The sequence below is a fragment of the Babylonia areolata genome, chromosome 35 (assembly GCF_041734735.1).
Source record: "Babylonia areolata isolate BAREFJ2019XMU chromosome 35, ASM4173473v1, whole genome shotgun sequence".
In the NCBI taxonomy this organism is placed as follows: Eukaryota; Metazoa; Mollusca; class Gastropoda; order Neogastropoda; family Buccinidae; genus Babylonia; species Babylonia areolata.
In genome coordinates, this window is record NC_134910.1 from 18,207,621 (window position 1) to 18,226,078 (window position 18,458).

The following is an 18,458-nucleotide window of genomic DNA, read 5'->3' on the forward strand; positions in this document are numbered from 1 at the left end:
TATGTACTGAGAACATACTATCCTTTGGTCAATTTGCGGTGTAGCCACGTTTACACAATATATCGCAAAATATAGTTCCATCAAAATATGCACAACAAATATTAACTACATTTACAGTACAAAAACATGCTTACACAAAAAGACTAATTATATCTTTAAACTCTTATGAAAAAAATTATACGTAATTACCTGTAGCCAGAACCACAGAGCACCAACAGTGAGACCTTTTCCCTACAAGCCTCTGTGACAGACTGTGTGTCGCTATCCAGTTAAACTGGGCAGAGAAAAATATACTAACTGACCAGTACAGAAAAAAATCTCACTGACCAGTACAAAAAACACGTGCAAATAAACAGAAGCACCTGAACTCCCCTGCACGAGGAAATCAGATTGTGGCACTCCACACAATGGTCAATGAAACCCACACAAATGTCTTCAGTTCTGTCATTGTCATCATTGTCGTCGTCCCCCTTCCTCTACGTCGTTGTTGTAGGTGGTGGTGGCGGTGGTGATAGTTTTGTCACACACACACACACACACACACTTTGTTAGCCCCTCATATCCAGCTGGTTTTTTATTTGTGTGAGAGCTTTAGAGAATGTCGTTGTGTACCCCATGATTTCATATTCAAGGGATTTTGTCGCTGGCCATCCTGTGTCGCAATCCGCCCGTGGTCCCGTTTTACCGCTGACCTTTACAACAAGCAACCTGATTGGTCAGCACACTTATCACTTTCTGGGCAAAGGGGGAAAGCGCATCAGCCAATGGAAATTGAGTTTAACCTGCTTGGGGCAAAGCCAGAGAGGGACACTATCCTTCGCCTAATAAGCACACAACTCAATCCACATCTTGAGCTTGGGTTCTTTGCCTTTCTCGGATTTTAAGGCTGTGATTGATAGAATAGAGTAAGGGGCGGGGTGTGGCGGTTGGGGCAAAAAAATGAAAAGATGATGGTGAGTGGGTAATTGGCAGAAGAAAGATGATGGTGAGTGGGTAACTGCCAGAAGAAAGATGATGGTGAGTGGGTAACTGCCAGAAGAAAGATGATGGTGAGTGGGTAACTGCCAGAAGAAAGATGATGGTGAGTGGGTAATTGGCAGAAGAAAGATGATGGTGAGTGGGTAACTGCCAGAAGAAAGATGATGGTGAGTGGGTAACTGCCAGAAGAAAGATGATGGTGAGTGGGTAACTGCCAGAAGAAAGATGATGGTGAGTGGGTAATTGGCAGAAGAAAGATGGTGGGTGGGTAATTGGCAGAAGAAAGATGATGGTGAGTGGGTAATTGGCAGAAGAAAGATGATGGTGAGTGGGTAATTGGCAGAAGAAAGATGAGAGTGAAAAATACTGGAGCGCAGTCCAAAGGTGTGTTGTTTTTGTGTTGATTTTATTTTGTTTTTTGAAGGAAGAAAGTTTTACCTCAATGGTTTTTCTTTTGTTTTTCGCTAGTGAAAGGTTTCATGCCACGCTAAAAGCAAATTTTAACTTCATTTTTCATATCATTAAACGCCATGAACAGCATTAACATGAATATTAGATATAATTTATATAAGTGTAGTCGTTGCGTCCAGTTTCGAAATGAACAGAGAAAAAAAGAGAAAAATACAAGAAAGAAGAAACTACAGTAATATGGGTTAACTAAATTTTGCGTTTATTTTTCTACTGTGCACGATGCATATTATCATTTTATCTCTACAGGTCTGCAATCTTTCACTCTTTTTTGCTTTTGTCATATTTGTTGTTGTTTTTCTTATTTCTGGTATTGTTCAGATCACCAGCATATTTCGTAGCACGAAAGACTGATATTTTTCATAGAAAATAGTTTATATTGCGTACTTGTGAAATTTTCTTCCGCCATATACAGTAAAATCAAACAGAACAATTGAATTTCTGATTCTGTATCAAACAGTCTTGCATGTATTAATTACAGCAGTTTGGCTGTCAGTTCTGTGCAGACCTGATATCTCGCATAAATTATCTGTTATTCCTGCCACAGTTTGAATTAACATAGGTGTTTTCCAGTGAAGGGAGAAATGACGTGTTATGATTCATGTAGCACTAGATGGAAGGGTGAAGTGACGTGTTATGATTCATGTAGCACTAGATGGAAGGGTGAAGTGCCGTGTTATGATTCATGTAGTACTAATGGAAGGGTGAAGTGACGTGTTATAGGGTAGGTATGGGTAATCGCGAACAGTGTGTAATTGCGAACGATTCGTATACCGTTCCACTTCGAAGCGTTCTTAACGGTTGCATTTCATAATTCAACGTCTGCTTCGAACTTTTTCTAATACATTGATGAATATCCATTTCCAAGAACCAGTCAAACATCAGCTATTTCTGCCTATTTCCGCGCTCTTTCTTCTCTTCGCGCTCCACTGCCGACCAGGGTTACACTCAAAATCCAAAAAATCAAAGGAGGCAAGTTGCAGGACTTGAACTTTGACACAGTTTAAAATAGTTGATCGGATAAGTTGAATGCGTATTACCAGTGCTGGGAGAATTTAAGAAAACATATTGGTGACAGATCAGAACGTCAGTTTTGACAGAAATTTGCAAAATTATGTCGCTTGCAATTTGACCACAGGATATTTTGACGCGAGTCCATTTGCGAACGATGCTGCAGTTACTGAGCACTATCAAAAGGGTGTGTTTGTGTGTTAGTGTGCGTGTGTGATCAAAACCAACAATACAACAGTCCGGTGCGATGTTCCAACAATATGTTATGTCTGATGAGTTCAAGACCTGCTTCTGTTTTCTCTGACTTACTTGACTTATTCCTCTTGATTCCTTGGGGAACATAGGGCCGCAACAACACTCCTCCAACGCACCCGGCTCTGGCTGGTCTTCTTCAGTTCAGCCCACGTCATTCCGGCCGCCCTTGTCTCTGCCTCAATGCTTCTCCGCCAGGTCTGCTTCGGACGGCCAACTTTCCTTTTCCCCTGTGGGTTCCAATCAAGAGCCTGTCTTGTGATGTTTGTTGCAGGCTTGCGTAGTGTATGGCCTATCCATCCCCATTTCCGTTTCTTGATTTCCGTCTCCAGTGGGGCCTGTTTTGTCATGTTCCAAAGTTCTTCATTGGAGACAACCTCTGGCCATCTGATGTTCAGGATGTTTCTTAGACATCTGTTGGTGAATGTCTGAAGCTTGTGGGTGCTGGTCTTTGTCACTCTCCACGTCTCTGAGCCATAGAGTAGAACCGACTTCACGTTGGTGTTAAAAATCCGGATCTTGTTGCGGATTGAGAGGGCTGTCGATCTCCAGATTGGTCGAAGGGTGTTGAAGGCGTGTCTTGCTTTGTTGATACGGCTCTTGATGTCTTCGTCCGTCCCCCCGTCTTTGCTGACAACACTGCCTAAGTAGACAAACTTGTCAACCTCCTTGATGTTCTCTTGGTGTAGTTGCACTGGATCTTGCTTCTTGTTGTTGACCCTCATGACCTCTGTTTTCCCAATGTTGATTTGGAGTCCAGTCTTCTCAGCTTCTTCTGCCACACGACATAGTTTCTCCTGTGCATCTTGCTGCCTGTGGGAGAGAAGACTTATGTCATCTGCGAAGTCTAGGTCCTCCAGCTGTTTAGTGAAAGTCCACTGGATGCCTGTCCTCCGATCTGCTGTAGACTGCCTCATGACCCAGTCAACCACCATCAGGAAAATGGTCGGTGAGAGCAAACAACCCTGACGGACGCCGGTTTGCACACTGAAAGGTTCCGTCAGTTTCCCGTCGTGGATCACTTGACAGGTGGCGTCTTCGTACATTTGCTGGATGATGCTTACAAACTTTGGTGGAAATCCATAGTGGTACATCAGTCTCCAGATGACATCTCGGTCGACACTGTCAAAAGCTTTTTGAAAGTCGACAAAGACTGTGTACAGGGGGGTCTGCCACTCCAGGGACTGCTCGATGATGATGCGCATGGTTGCGATGTGATCCGTGCACGAGCGATCTTGTCGGAAGCCTGCTTGTTCGTCCCGAAGTGTCTTGTCCAAAGCGTTCTTCAGTCTCTCAAGAATGATTCTGCTCAGTACCTTGCCCGGAATAGACAACAGCATGATTCCCCGCCAGCTGTTGCAGGATGAAAGGTCCCCTTTCTTTGGCAGCTTTACAAGATGTCCTCTTTTCCAGTCTTTTGGCACTCGCTCCTGTTCCCAGATCTTGCAAAGGAGAGGGTGCAGCATCTCAGTTGAAGTCTGGATGTCGGCCTTCAGAGCTTCAGGTGGAATTCCATCTGGGCCGGCTGCCTTTCCTGACTTGAGGGACTTGATGGCCTTGACGATCTCGGTCTTGCTGGGAGGGTTGGTGTTGATGTCGAGGAGCTTGGTAGGTGGCGGGATGTCTGGTGGGGCGGGTGGTGCTGGTCGGTTGAGCGTTTCTTTGAAATGCTCCGCCCATCTTGTTCTCTGCTGTTCTTCGCAAAGGATGGTGTTTCCGTCTTTGTCCTTGACGGGCCGGCTTGGGTTGCTGTTTTTCCCGGAGAGTGTCCTGGTGATCTCATACAGGCGCTTCATGTTCCGCTGACCTGCTGCACTCTCAGCTTCTGCTGTCAGTTCCTCGATGTAGGTTCTTTTATCTTTTCTCGCACTTCGCTTTACTTGTCGGTTCATCTCCCAGTACTGTGCTTGTAGCTCATGTCTCTCGGCTTGATCTTGTGTGCAGTTGATCTGGTCTTTCAAATGCTTCCTCTCAGTGATGAGTGTCCAGGTGTCTGTTGATAGCCACTCTTTGTGCTTCCTCGTTTTCTTGCCCAGGACTGTTTTGCAAGTTGTTGTCCAGGTCTCTCGAAGGCTGTGCCAGTGTTCTTCTATTGAGTCCTCTGGGAGTTGGGAAAGCACACTGAACTTGTTCCTCAATTCAATCTTGAACTCTTCTGCTTTGAGTTTCTCCTTCAAGCTGTGCACGTTGTACTTGTGCGATGGTCTTGCGGCCTGGTCGTTGTAGGCCTTCAGCTTGGTTTTGAGTGCTGCCACAACCAGGTGGTGATCCGATGCTGCGTCTGCGCCGCGCTTTACCCTGACGTCGTGCAGGCTTCGTCTCCACTTACGACCGATGGTGATGTGGTCGATCTGGTTCTCGGTCTTGCCGTCAGGGGAAACCCACGTGGTCTTATGGATGGTCTTGTGGGGAAACAAGGTGCCTCCAATGACCAGGTCATTGAAGGTGCAGAACTCCATGAAAAGTTCTCCATTCTCATTCTGTACTCCAGTGCCGTGTCTGCCCATGATGAGCTCTCTGTTTGTGTTGTCGGCGCCTACCTTGGCATTCAGGTCTCCCATGAGGATCTTCATATCTCTTTTGGGTGTCTTGTCTATGACTGCTTGGACTTGTTGGTAAAAATCATCCTTCTCTTTGATGACTGCCACGTTGGTAGGGGCGTAGCACTGAATGATGGTAACTTTCCTGCCCTTTGAATTGAAGCGTGCCGTGAGGATCCTTGGTGACATAGGCTCCCAGGACAGCAGTGCTCGTGTTGCTTCGGGTGTCATCAGCAACGCTACTCCGTGGGTGTGGGGTTGGCCTTCTTCCTGTCCAGAGTGGATGATGGTGTCTCCACTTACTAGTTGCGTTCTTCCTGATCCTGTCCATCTTGTCTCACATAGGCCTAGAATCTTCAAGTTGTACCTTTGCATCTCACGACAGACTTGAGCTGTTTTGCCTGTCTCGTATAGGGTTCTGATGTTCCAGGTCCCTATCCTGGTTTTGGCCTTGGTCTTCAGAAGAGTTCTGGACCAAGCAGTTCTCAGAGTTTGTTGTTGCAGTTTCTGTAACAGTCTTCTTTTTACAGAACCGGGTTGTTAGCCTAATTCAAACCCCCAACCTGGAGGACCAGTGGGTACTATTCGTCTGGTCTCTACCCTTTGACCTGTCTGACTTGGGTGGCCCTACCAGGAGACGAATCTCCCGCCAGCATAGCTCTCAGGGTTATTGAGACACGCAAGCCCCCCAACCACGGCAAGGTTGCACCCACTGGGAGGTCTGTTTTCTCTACATGTACCCAAAGTCATCGTTCGCAATTAAACTTGCCCGTTCGGATTTACCCTCAGGCACTCCTGTTATTTCAAACGTCTACAAAACGTTGAATAGAATGAGCAGACGAACTTTTCCTGGTGGAACCAGTCGGAGAAAGCCTTTAAAAATAAAAGAACTACTTTTGAATTTCGTGCGACATATCTTTACAGTACACACGTTGAGCTGGTCGCTTTGACTGGATCGTTAGCAGTTAGGCATACCTACCCTATTTCAAGTAGCACAGGAAGGGAGGGAGAAATGACGTGTTATAATTCATGTAGCACAGGAAATGGGGGAGAAATGACGTGTTATAATTCATGTAGCACAGGAAGGGAGGGAGAAATGACGTGTTATAATTCATGTAGCATAGGAAATGAGGGAGAAATGACGTGTTATAATTCATGTAGCATAGGAAATGAGGGAGAAATGACGTGTTATAATTCATGTAGCACAGGAAAAGAAGGAGAAGTGACGTGTTATAATTCATGTAGCACAGGAAATGGGGGAGAAATGACGTGTTATAATTCATGTAGCATAGGAAATGAGGGAGAAATGACGTGTTATAATTCATGTAGCACAGGAAAAGAAGAAGTGACGTGTTATAATTCATGTAGCACAGGAAGGGGGGAAGAAATGACGTGTTATAATTCATGTAGCACAGGAAGGGAGGAAGAAATGACGTGTTATAATTCATGTAGCACAGGAAGGGAGGAAGAAATGACGTGTTATAATTCATGTAACACAGGAAGGGAGGGAGAAATGACGTCTTATAATTCATGTAGCACAGGAAGGGAGGAAGAAATGACGTGTAAAGGACAAGGGTACTATAGATGTAAAGGACAGGGGTATTGTAGATGTAAAGGACAGGGGATGTTGTACATTTAAAGGACAGTGGTAATATAGATATAAAGGACATGGGGTGTTATCGATATAAAGTACTGGGGATGTTGTAGATACAGAAGACCGGGGAAAAGGTATATGACAGGTACGGTGAGGAAGCATGAAGATTGATAGAAAAAGGGGAAGGTATATGACAGGTACGGGAAGGAAGCATGTAGATTGATAGAAAAGGGGGAAATTGAAGTTGGAACAGTCAGGAAAGGGCAGGTAAAAGGGTGAGTTCTGAATCAGCCTGATTTCTATGTCTGCCACAGACACTTATCTTCGCCATAATCTTTTTTCCCACACCAGTTTCCATAATGTGTTTTGCAGCGTGGGTCACGGCATCGATCAGCTTGTGGTGTGTGTGGACAGCTAACGAGAAAGAAACCAGTCTCCGCACTGACCAGTGTCTGAAACATGTTGCACCGTGTGGCACGTGAGAAAACGTGAGGTCCATGTACATTTCTGCGCCAGTTTCTCGCTTTCGTTATACTTCTACATTTCCATGTTTGCTTCCGGCTGGAAGTGGATGCCACATACAGAAAGGAACACCACCCTCATCATTCGTGACCCGGGAGTAAAGTAAACCCCCATGTCCGTTAGACAGAGAGGGGAAACATCTAGAATATCCCAGATCCAGATCTGGGGCAGCGAAATTAAACCCACATTCCACAACTGACTTCATCTTGGAGGCTTTAAGGGCTTTTGACGTGAAGAATACAGTGTACAAGTGGTACGTGAAACGCGAAGAAGATGCAGCGGAAATGACACATCAACAGAGTGATATGCAACAACTGAAACTTTGTATTCACATCGAAGATTTGCAGGGAGCCAGTGAGGATCTTTCCAAAGTAGTGATGTGTTCTCACTTTATTTTTCTTACGGCAGAGTTTGAAATCCTTCGCACACGGGCTGTTTTGTTGAAGACTGACAAAAACAGTAACAATAGTCTCATGGCAGTGATGATGCACACAGACACTGGTCATATGTTCATGTTTGCATAAAGTGTGACCAAATTTCACCCGAAGATATTTTACGTATGCTTTAAATGCGATACCACAGTCAGCAGTGTTCGCCGAATCACTGACAACCAGCTTGAAACATGACAGGCTAAAAACAAGCATTACTTCGTTTTTGTCTGTGTTTGGAGTTGCTGTTAATTGAGAAAAAACAGGAAGATAGGAAGGTCTGAAAGAGTTTGTGCGGAGTTTACACGGACTGCGAAAGTTTACAAGGAATTTATTCATCCATTAATACTAATACTAATACTAAAATTAATAATTAGTATTTATATAGCGCTGAATCTTGTGCAGAGACAAATCAAAGCGCCGTCCCACCAGTCATTCACACACACGCATAACTGTAAATTTGAGAAACTGAAGCAAAGAAAGGGCAGGGGAGGGAGGCTATCGTGGAAAGAGGTTGGTTTTAAGGCCAGACCTGAAAGAGCTGAGTGCGGGGACCTGAAGAAGTGATAGAGGAAGTTCATTCCAAAAGCAAGGTCCAGAAACAGAGAAAGAACGGTGGCCGACAGTGGAGTGTTTGAATCTGGGTATGCGCAAACAGAGTGGATCCGAAGCCTATCGTAGAGAGCGAGATGGGGTGTCGAGGTAAAGGCAGCCACTGAGATAGGAAGGGGCAGATTTGTGAATACATTTATTACATAGAGTGTTGATCTTGTACTTTATGCTGTGTGAGACAGGAAGCCAATGGAGATGTTGCAGAAGTGGAGTGATGTGCTCAGCTATTTTTACTTCAGACTGACAATTATAAACTATGACAGACTTGAATCGGTCTGTGAGATATGATTTGAACCAGCTAAGTTGATATCAAATGTAAAGTGAAGGCGTGAAAGAAGGACTGGATGGTCTATCATGTCAAAGGAGGCTGACAAGTAAGAAGAGTGAGAAGGGGGATCTGTACGGAGTCGGACACTAGCAATACATTATTCAGGATGTGGAGGAGAGTGGTTTCGGTGCTGTGATCTCGCAGGATTTTACTGTCATTTCTTTCAGGATTTCATGGACCTGTTTCAGTCAAGGGATTGAAGGAATGGAGAGGGATGCCGTTGAACTGATGATCAGGATGAGCAGGTTGGAAAGGCATTTGGTCGAAGGTGGTACGAGTATTTTGGACTTGGTCGAAAAAGAAAGAGGAGAAGACATTGGGGAGTTCAGATAATAATAATAATAATAATAATAATGGATACTTATATAGCACACTATCCAGAAATCTGCTCTAGGTGCTTTACAAAAACGCTTTTGATAACATAAAACATTATATCTATGTTACATACACACACCAAAATGTGACCACACACACACACACACACACACACACACACGCACGCACGCACACACACACACACACACACACACACACACACACACACACACACTGCATACATACATTTTAACATACATGTGTATCTGACAGCTACCCTAACACATACGCACACATAGGCAGGCACAAACTTACATAGCCACACGCACACACAATACACATTCATATACATGCATGTAGTTGTGGACCTGCCACAATTGAACTTATTGCTGAGGGAAAAGGTGAGTTTTGAGACGAGATTTAAAAGATGCGAGGGAATCAGAATGACGGAGGTTATCAGGGAGCTTGTTCCACGTCTTTGGCGATTGAAAAGAAAACGATCTGTGTCCATAGGTCTTACTTCTGACGTGAGGTATCCTGAGAAGTCGAGTATCAGAGGAAGAACGGAGCTGGCGAGACGGGGTATAGATATGGATGAGTTCAGAAAGATATTTGGGGCCAGATCCGTTGACTGCAGAAAAGGTCAGAGTGGATAGCTTATAGTCTATTCGATCAGAAACAGGCAACCAGTGGAGAGACTGAAGGAGAGGAGAAACATGGTCAAATTTAGAAGCTCTGCAAATGAGTCTGGCAGCGTTATTCTGAATTCTTTGGAGTCTGTCTAACAGGTATTTGGGAAGGCCGGCCAAAAGAGAGTTGCAGTAATCCAATCTTGATAGAACCAGAGAGCATACAAGTGTCTTGGTTGCATCGGTTGAGAGATAGTGGCGGATAGAGCTGATTCTACGCAGTTCCAAATAGGCAACTTTACAGATATTCGAAATGTGCTGTTGGAAGGAAAGAGACTGGTCCAGGATTACACCAAGACTGCGAACAGAGGGAGAAAGTGAAACAGGTGTGCTATTGATCAGAACAGAGTCAGGAAAGGAAGGATGTTGACGAAACTTCTTTGGACAGGTTATCATAAATTCAGTCTTATCATCATTTAATTGCAGCTTGTTGAGAGTCATCCAATCCTTTAGGCCAGCAATGCACTCCTGTGTTTGAGTCACCAGTGCATCAAATTCAGCTATGGAAGCCGACTGATAAAGTTGTGTGTCATCAGCAAAGCTCTCATGCGACATCGCATGATGACTGATGACATCCGACACAGGAGCCGCATACAGCACGAAAAGAACAGGACCTAGGACGGACCCTTGTGGGACACCATATTTCAAGGCAGATACTCTAGAGTATGTACCATTTACACACACTTTCTGTGTACGATCTGACAGGTAAGACGTGATCCATGCTAGTGCAGTGTCACGAATACCAAAGGAAGTTTTAAGTCTGTTCAAGAGGATAGAGTGGTCGATAGTGTCAAAAGCTGCTGACAAATCTAAGAGAGCGAGAACAGATATCTTATCCTCATCAAATCCCGAAAGCAAATCGTTCACTATTCTAAGAAGGGCTGTTTCGCAACTATGACCACGTCTATAAGCTGACTGGTGGGAATTAAGTAAACCATTTTGCTCCAGATGAGCTAAGAGCTGAGACAATATGATCTTTTCTAGCAGTTTTGATAAAAATGACAGATTAGAGACAGGTCGATAATTTTTCAAACAATTATGATCCAAAGATGGTTTCTTGATGAGTGGACGTACAACAGCAGATTTGAAGCTTTCAGGGAAACAACCAGACAGTAAGGAAGAATTGATGACATGAGTAATGTGTGGCAGTAGAACATCAATACATTCAACCAACAAAGAAGACGGGACAGGGTCAAGCTCACAGGATTTCGGACAAGCGCTCAGACACTCAGGTAAAGTGTAGGCAGAAGGAATAGGGGTCCTTTTTGCAGTACCAAGAAGATTTGACATGATGGAATAAAGAGATTTGGTGGATGTGGCGCCTAGAACTTGAGAAGGAAAGAAGTTTGTATTCGCTGATAAGATCATATGTTTGACTTTATTTGTTTTCGGAAGCTTTAATTGTGAACTTTCAGTTTTGTTGATCGCGATAGCCATTCCAATTGGGAACGCTTGCGTTTTGCAATGCGAATGTCTTGTGTGTGCCATGGGGCGGAAGGCCTATTAGGCAGCATGCGGGTAGTGGTGAGTGCATGTCCATCCTGCAGTTGAGAGAGGACAATGTTCAATGTAATCTGCAGAAACGTTGGCACAGGAAGAAAGTTTGGAAAGGCGGTCAGCAGCTTGGGTCACGTGTGAGAAGTCAGTCCAAGGTTTGGCCAGATCTGTGTGTTGGTTCTGTGACGTGCTGAGAGAGAATGATTGAACAGAGACAGACATAGGCGTTTGACATCAGTGGAAGTTGGATCATCGAAATGAAAATTAAAATCTCCGAAGATGAAAAATTTGCCAGAACGAAAGTTCTAGCAGCCAGGTAGTGTTTGGAACTCTTCGAGAAACAGAAAAGACGTTAGATTGTTCTTAGGACTAGGAGGAGGACGATAGAGACAACAGAAAGTGATTGAGTGACCGGTAACATTGAGAGTGACTTCGAGCATTTTAAAAGAATCGTGTGGAAAGGAGTGGTTGTGGGAGAAGGAAAGGGATGACTCTAAAACGTCTCTGTAGAAGATGGCGATGCCACCTCCACGAGAAAGTGACTCAGTTTTGTAACCAGGGGGGTGGGTGTGTGTGTGGGAGGGGGGGATCAGTTGTTTTAGTTTGGATTCGTGACCTTGTGATTTTAACAAGGTTTCGGTAAGGAATACGATATCAAAGTTATTTTCAAAAATATAATCAGATCGCACGATCACACACATCACCACACACCATCGTACCACACCACACACCACTGCACCATAACACCACACCACACACCACCGCACCATCACACCACACCACACACCACACCGCACCATCACACGACACCACATCGCACCAAATACCACACCATATCACACAACACTCCATCACACCACAGCATCACAGCACACAGCATCACACCAGACCATCACACCACACAGCATCACACCACACAGCATCACACCACACAGCATCACACCATCACACCACACAGCATCACACCACACCATCACAGCATCACACCACACAGCATCACACCACACAGCACCACACCACACACCATCACACCACACAGCATCACACCATCACACCACACAGCATCACACCATCACACCACACAGCATCACACCACACCATCACACCACACAGCATCACACCACACACCATCACACCACACAGCACCACACCATCACACCACACAGCACCACACCATCACACCACACAGCATCACACCACACAGCATCACACCACACACCATCACACCACACACCATCACACACCACAGCATCACACCATCACACCACACAGCACCACACCACACAGCATCACACCATCACACCACACAGCATCACACCATCACACCACACAGCACCACACCATCACACCACACCACACAGCACCACACCATCACACCACACAGCATCACACCACACAGCACCACACCACACAGCACCACACCATCACACCACACAGCACCACACCATCACACCACACAGCACCACACCACACAGCACCATACCACACAGCATCACACCACACAGCATCACACCACACAGCATCACACCACACCATCACACCACACAGCATCACACCACACACCATCACACCACACACCATCACACCACACAGCACAGCACCACACCACACAGCATCACACCATCACACCACACAGCATCACACCACACAACACCACACCATCACACCACACAGCATCACACCACACAGCACCACACCACACAGCATCACACCATCACACCACACAGCATCACACCACACAGCACCACACCACACAGCATCACACCATCACACCACACAGCATCACACCATCACACCACACAGCATCACACCATCACACCACACAGCATCACACCATCACACCACACAGCATCACACCACACAGCATCACACCACACAGCATCACACCACACAGCACCACACCACACAGCATCACACCATCACACCACACAGCATCACACCATCACACCACACAGCATCACACCATCACACCACACAGCATCACACCACACAGCATCACACCACACAGCACCACACCACACAGCACCACACCACACAGCATCACACCACACCATCACACCACACAGCATCACACCACACAGCACCACACCACACAGCATCACACCACACAGCACCACACCATCACACCACACACCATCACACCACACAGCATACAGTATCACACTACACAGCATCACACCACACCACACACCATCACACCACACACCATCACATCACACCACACACCACACACCATCACACCACACACCATCACATCACACCACACACCATCACACCACACCACACACCATCACACCACACACCATCACATCACACCACACACCATCACACCACACCACACACCATCACATCACACACCCACACCACACACCACACCACACAGCATCACACCACACACCACACAGCACCACACCACACAGCATCACATCACACACCATCACATCACACCACACAGCCCCACAACACACAGCATCACACCACGCACCATCACACTACACGCGACACCACACCTCACCTGACCACACCACACTACCACATCATACCACACAGCATCACAGCATCACACCACACCTCACCACAACACATCACACCACACACCACCGCACCACACCACACACCACCGCACCACACCACACACCATCGCACTCCACCAGTGGAGGTCGAGACATGTATACCTACTGAAGCAGTCCAACTTGGTATCTGGTATTCTTACTGTCATTTATAATTCACGTTCCCTCATCTTCAGTTTACATAGCGCTTTCCGCTTTGAAGTGGGTTACACACTGAGAATTCCTTCTCGCCTTCCCCCATCCCCTTTCCACCCCCACTCTCAGCAACACGTCTGCCAATATCATCAAGTGTTAATGCATTTCTCGCCTCTTTATCTCAGTAAGTGTTGGTGACGTTTTAATTTACCATTACCACGTCAACTTCAGCTTGTCACTACTTGAAGAAATATTTGGAAAAATTAACAAAAGATGCATGCTATTTATATCATTCATTCTCAGGTTCTAATCGTCAGGTATCACACACACACACACACACACACACACACACACACACACACACACACACACATGACATAGGCCGGAGAAAACGTTGGGGAATCAATTCATGTCGTAAATTGTGATATTGACATTCCATGATGAAACGAAATTCATTTCCAGTTACTGACAAATTACATTATTATATTTAGGGCATAATTTTTCATCGCGTGGTGTATTATTTTTTTACTATTATTTCAACTGAAAGTTGGTGATTGCTACACCGAAATTTCACAATATGTGCATGAACATAAACGTCTGATAAACAATGTCATGTAAATTTCTCAAGGTTTGGTAAACCATGAATGACAATTTTGAGACAAGTGTAAAGACACCCATTCATACCCGTTTAGATAAAGACAGAAAATTTCACATCTCACTCTTCTCAGTCGACCATGTTCATGTGCATAATAAGAATCACACAGGAGACGGATATTTTTGCATATATTCATATAAAAAAAAACACCAAAAAACCAACAAAAAAACAACTATATTTGAACATTCACACATTCACTCACACACTCATACTAAATTATGGTCGAAGGGCATCAACACACAACACACTGCACAACACATAACGGGAATTCTCAAGTCCTTCACGAATCCGTTTCACTGCAGTCCTAGCTCGGTCCAGGACACAGGCTGCTCCTCAGCGCCTTCTCCACAGCTTGGCTGCCCTCGACGGTGACGCCATCAGCGGTTACTGTTGCTGTTGTTGTGGCTGGGTCTCGGCCTAGCGCCAACCCATAAGCTCTTTGAACCAAAATAAAAATACTTTCTGTTTATCGTTGCTAATGTACGTGCTTATGCTTGTCTCCGTATTGTCTTGTCTTGGCTTGTCCGTTAGTCCCGTCAGTCACATGTGTATGAGTGGGTGCGTGCGTGCCCTGTACAATTTCACTAACTTCCCTCGGTTGTAGTCATGCATCAACCTCACCATTAAATTAGCAGTTATAAAGTCATAATTCCTTTGCTACCGTCTTCGTTATTGTAGTATCTTTTAGCTTCTTCCTGTCTGAATTTCATTGACCGGGGCACGAGTGGGTACCCTTGTGCCAAGGGCAGTAACTTTGAGTGCGTCCCAATTTTTTTTTTATGTAAAAATGAGTTCAACAGACACTGAAGAGCATTTTAAGACTAGTCTACTTCATTTCTGGTAGGGAGGGGACAGGGGAGAGGCAGGGGAGGGGGCGGGGGGGTGCACGGTACCCCCCTCGGCCTTGCGGATTAACAACAAGCATAACAAAAGATATCCGCCAACCCGCCACCGCGACCAAGTGGTTAGTGTCGCGGGCTGATGAATGGGGTGTAAACCACAGAAGGGGTCGTTGTTTTCTGCCCCAAGGCTGAATGTGCAATGTGCTCTGGGCTCAAATGAGGAAAATAAATGTGTGAGCAATAAATATGGATGCAAGTAGTGGACAAAGCTAAATACATCCACCTAGAGGATTGTGTGTATGTTTTGTGCAAGAAGTAAATTCCTGTTTTTGTCTGTTTTGTGTTGTTGTCAGTGTGGCATTTGTTGCGTTCAGCAGAATAACATATTGTAAATGAATGACCACCCGTCCAGCTTTTTTCGTTTCTTTTCTGGATAATCTTTGATGCATTATGACTTTGCTGACGGTATAAATACAACAACAGTTCCTTGCTTTTACACTTGTGCTCTGCAATAAAAGTTGTCGTCATAATACCATACCATCCCCAGTGCAGTGGGATGGTAGATATGTTCAATGGCACCCTGAAGACCGTGCTACGGAAGCTCTGCTAAGACGAACCAAGACGCTTGGACAGACAACTCCCTGCCCGGCTGTTTTCATACCGAGAAGGTCCCCAAGAAAGTTTTAGGTTATCGCCCATTGAATTACTCTATGGGCTGACAGTGAGAGTACCAATGGGTATTTTGCGTCAGTGTTGGATTGACGAGCAGTCACCAGAGGAAACCCGCAATACGGCCACATACATCATGGACCTCTGCAGCCGCATCCAGGAGATGTGTGTTTCAGCGTAAGAGAACCAGAGGAAAGCTGCAGGAAGGTATCCTTACCAACTCAGACAAGAAAGTGAAACCAAGACATTCCAACCAGGAGACAAGACAGTGGTGTTACTCTACCAGTCCACAGTAACACGCTACAGTTAACCTGGCAAGGACCTTAAGTAGTCAGGGAGTGCACTCCAGCTAAAGACGACAGGTTTGAGGTCAGGGGAAGGACCATGTTGTATCATGCTAACGTGCTCAGTAAGTACCCGGATCGAGAGGAGGCATATCAAACGCTGTTGAACGGGAAGAAAAGGAATAAAGGAAGTGTCAGCTGTTGTCATCAGTGACGAACCAGAGAGTCCTGACACTAACGTACTTTCAGTATGCCGCAACTGAGACAGTAACTATCCAAGACATTCAGTACGGGCCAACGTTTGCAGAGCAAAAGGAAAAAGCATAGCGATTACTTGAGGAAGAAGGTAAAGAAATCTTCACTGACCTCCCACACCTTTGTCCCCTGGAAGAGTTCCACTTCGAACTTATAAAACAGATCCAGTCTGTGTTCGGCAGTACACTTTGTCCTAAGTTAAAATAGAGGTGTGAAAGCTGGGGTAGAGAACATGCTGAGGATGGGGGCGATTAAAGCTGCTTCACTTCCCTATAATGCACCCGTGGTCTTGGTTGCAAAACCTGACGGATCCACTAGGTTCTCCATCGATTGCCGTAGGTTGAACCAGGTCACTGCCCTTAATGCTAAACCCATACCAGATGTTGAGCACATCTTCACTCAGCTGGCAGGAGCCAAGTATTTCAGTAATCTGACCTCACCAAGTATTTAGTAATCTGACCTCACCAAGTATTTCAGTAATTTGACCTCACCAAGTATTTCAGTAAATCTGACCTCACCAAGTATTTAGTAATTTGACCTCACCAAGTATTTCAGTAATTTGACCTCACCAAGTATTTCAGTAATTTGACCTCACCAAGTATTTCAGTAATTTGACCTCACCAAGTATTTAGTAATTTGACCTCACCAAGTATTTCAGTAATTTGACCTCACCAAGTATTTAGTAATTTGACCTCACCAAGTATTTAGTAATTTGACCTCACCAAGTATTTCAGTAATTTGACCTCACCAAGTATTTAGTAATTTGACCTCACCAAGTATTTAGTAATTTGACCTCACCAAGTATTTCAGTAATTTGACCTCACCAAGTATTTAGTAATTTGACCTCACCAAGTATTTAGTAATTTGACCTCACCAAGTATTTCAGTAATTTGACCTCACCAAGTATTTAGTAATTTGACCTCACCAAGTATTTCAGTAATTTGACCTCACCAAGTATTTAGTAATTTGACCTCACCAAGTATTTCAGTAATTTGACCTCACCAAGTATTTAGTAATTTGACCTCACCAAGTATTTCAGTAATTTGACCTCACCAAGTATTTAGTAATTTGACCTCACCAAGTATTTCAGTAATTTGACCTCACCAAGTGTTATTGGCAGATTGTGGTCAGGAAAGAGGACTGCCCCAAGACCACCTTTTCTACTCCCTCAGGCCAGTAACAGTAGGGAGGCATACCATTCGGACTCAGGAACACAGCAAGTTTCACTCGCATGAGGAAATTGTTTACAGCTACTGAAATAAAAAATCTATCCATAACTCCATTGACGATGTTATGTTTGCCACTTCCACTTGGATGGTCACTTGGAAGAGCTGGGGAGGTTAGTGAGATGGTAAAAAGAGGCCAACTTGGCAACCAGGCCCAAAACCTATTTGGTCGGATAGACGAATTGGGGTTTTTTTTCGGGGGGGGGGGGGGGGAGGGCGCAGGTGCTTGGTACAGGATATTTCCTTCCCGTGTCGCCAAGAACAAAAACAGAGCAAATGTTTTGAACAGTGAACATATTTCAATCTCTTTTTTTTTCTTGTTTTTTTCTCCTGTTCTGCTTACTCTCCATCCTCATTCGCTTCCGTTATTGTGTTCTGTTTTTTTTCCAGCAGCTCTTCACTTCCCATTGTTTTTCTTCTTTTCACTGGTCTGCCACCTGCTCTTGTCCCTCCTGTTCCCCCCCACTCCCCCACCCCCGCCCTCCTCGTTACTCTCCCTCTCTTTGTTCTCACTCTGTCCCTCCTGTTCCCCCCCCCCCCTCCTCGTTACTCTCCCTCTCTTTGTTCTCACTCTGTCCCTCCTGTTCC

General features: G+C 45.2%; 1 protein-coding gene across 2 annotated transcripts in view; it reads left to right on the forward strand.

Moving 5' to 3' along the window:
* The window catches only part of LOC143277872 (NAD(P)H-hydrate epimerase-like), a 202,011-nt gene that overhangs the window by 55,020 nt on the left and 128,533 nt on the right, over positions 1 to 18,458 (forward strand). The window lies entirely within an intron of this gene.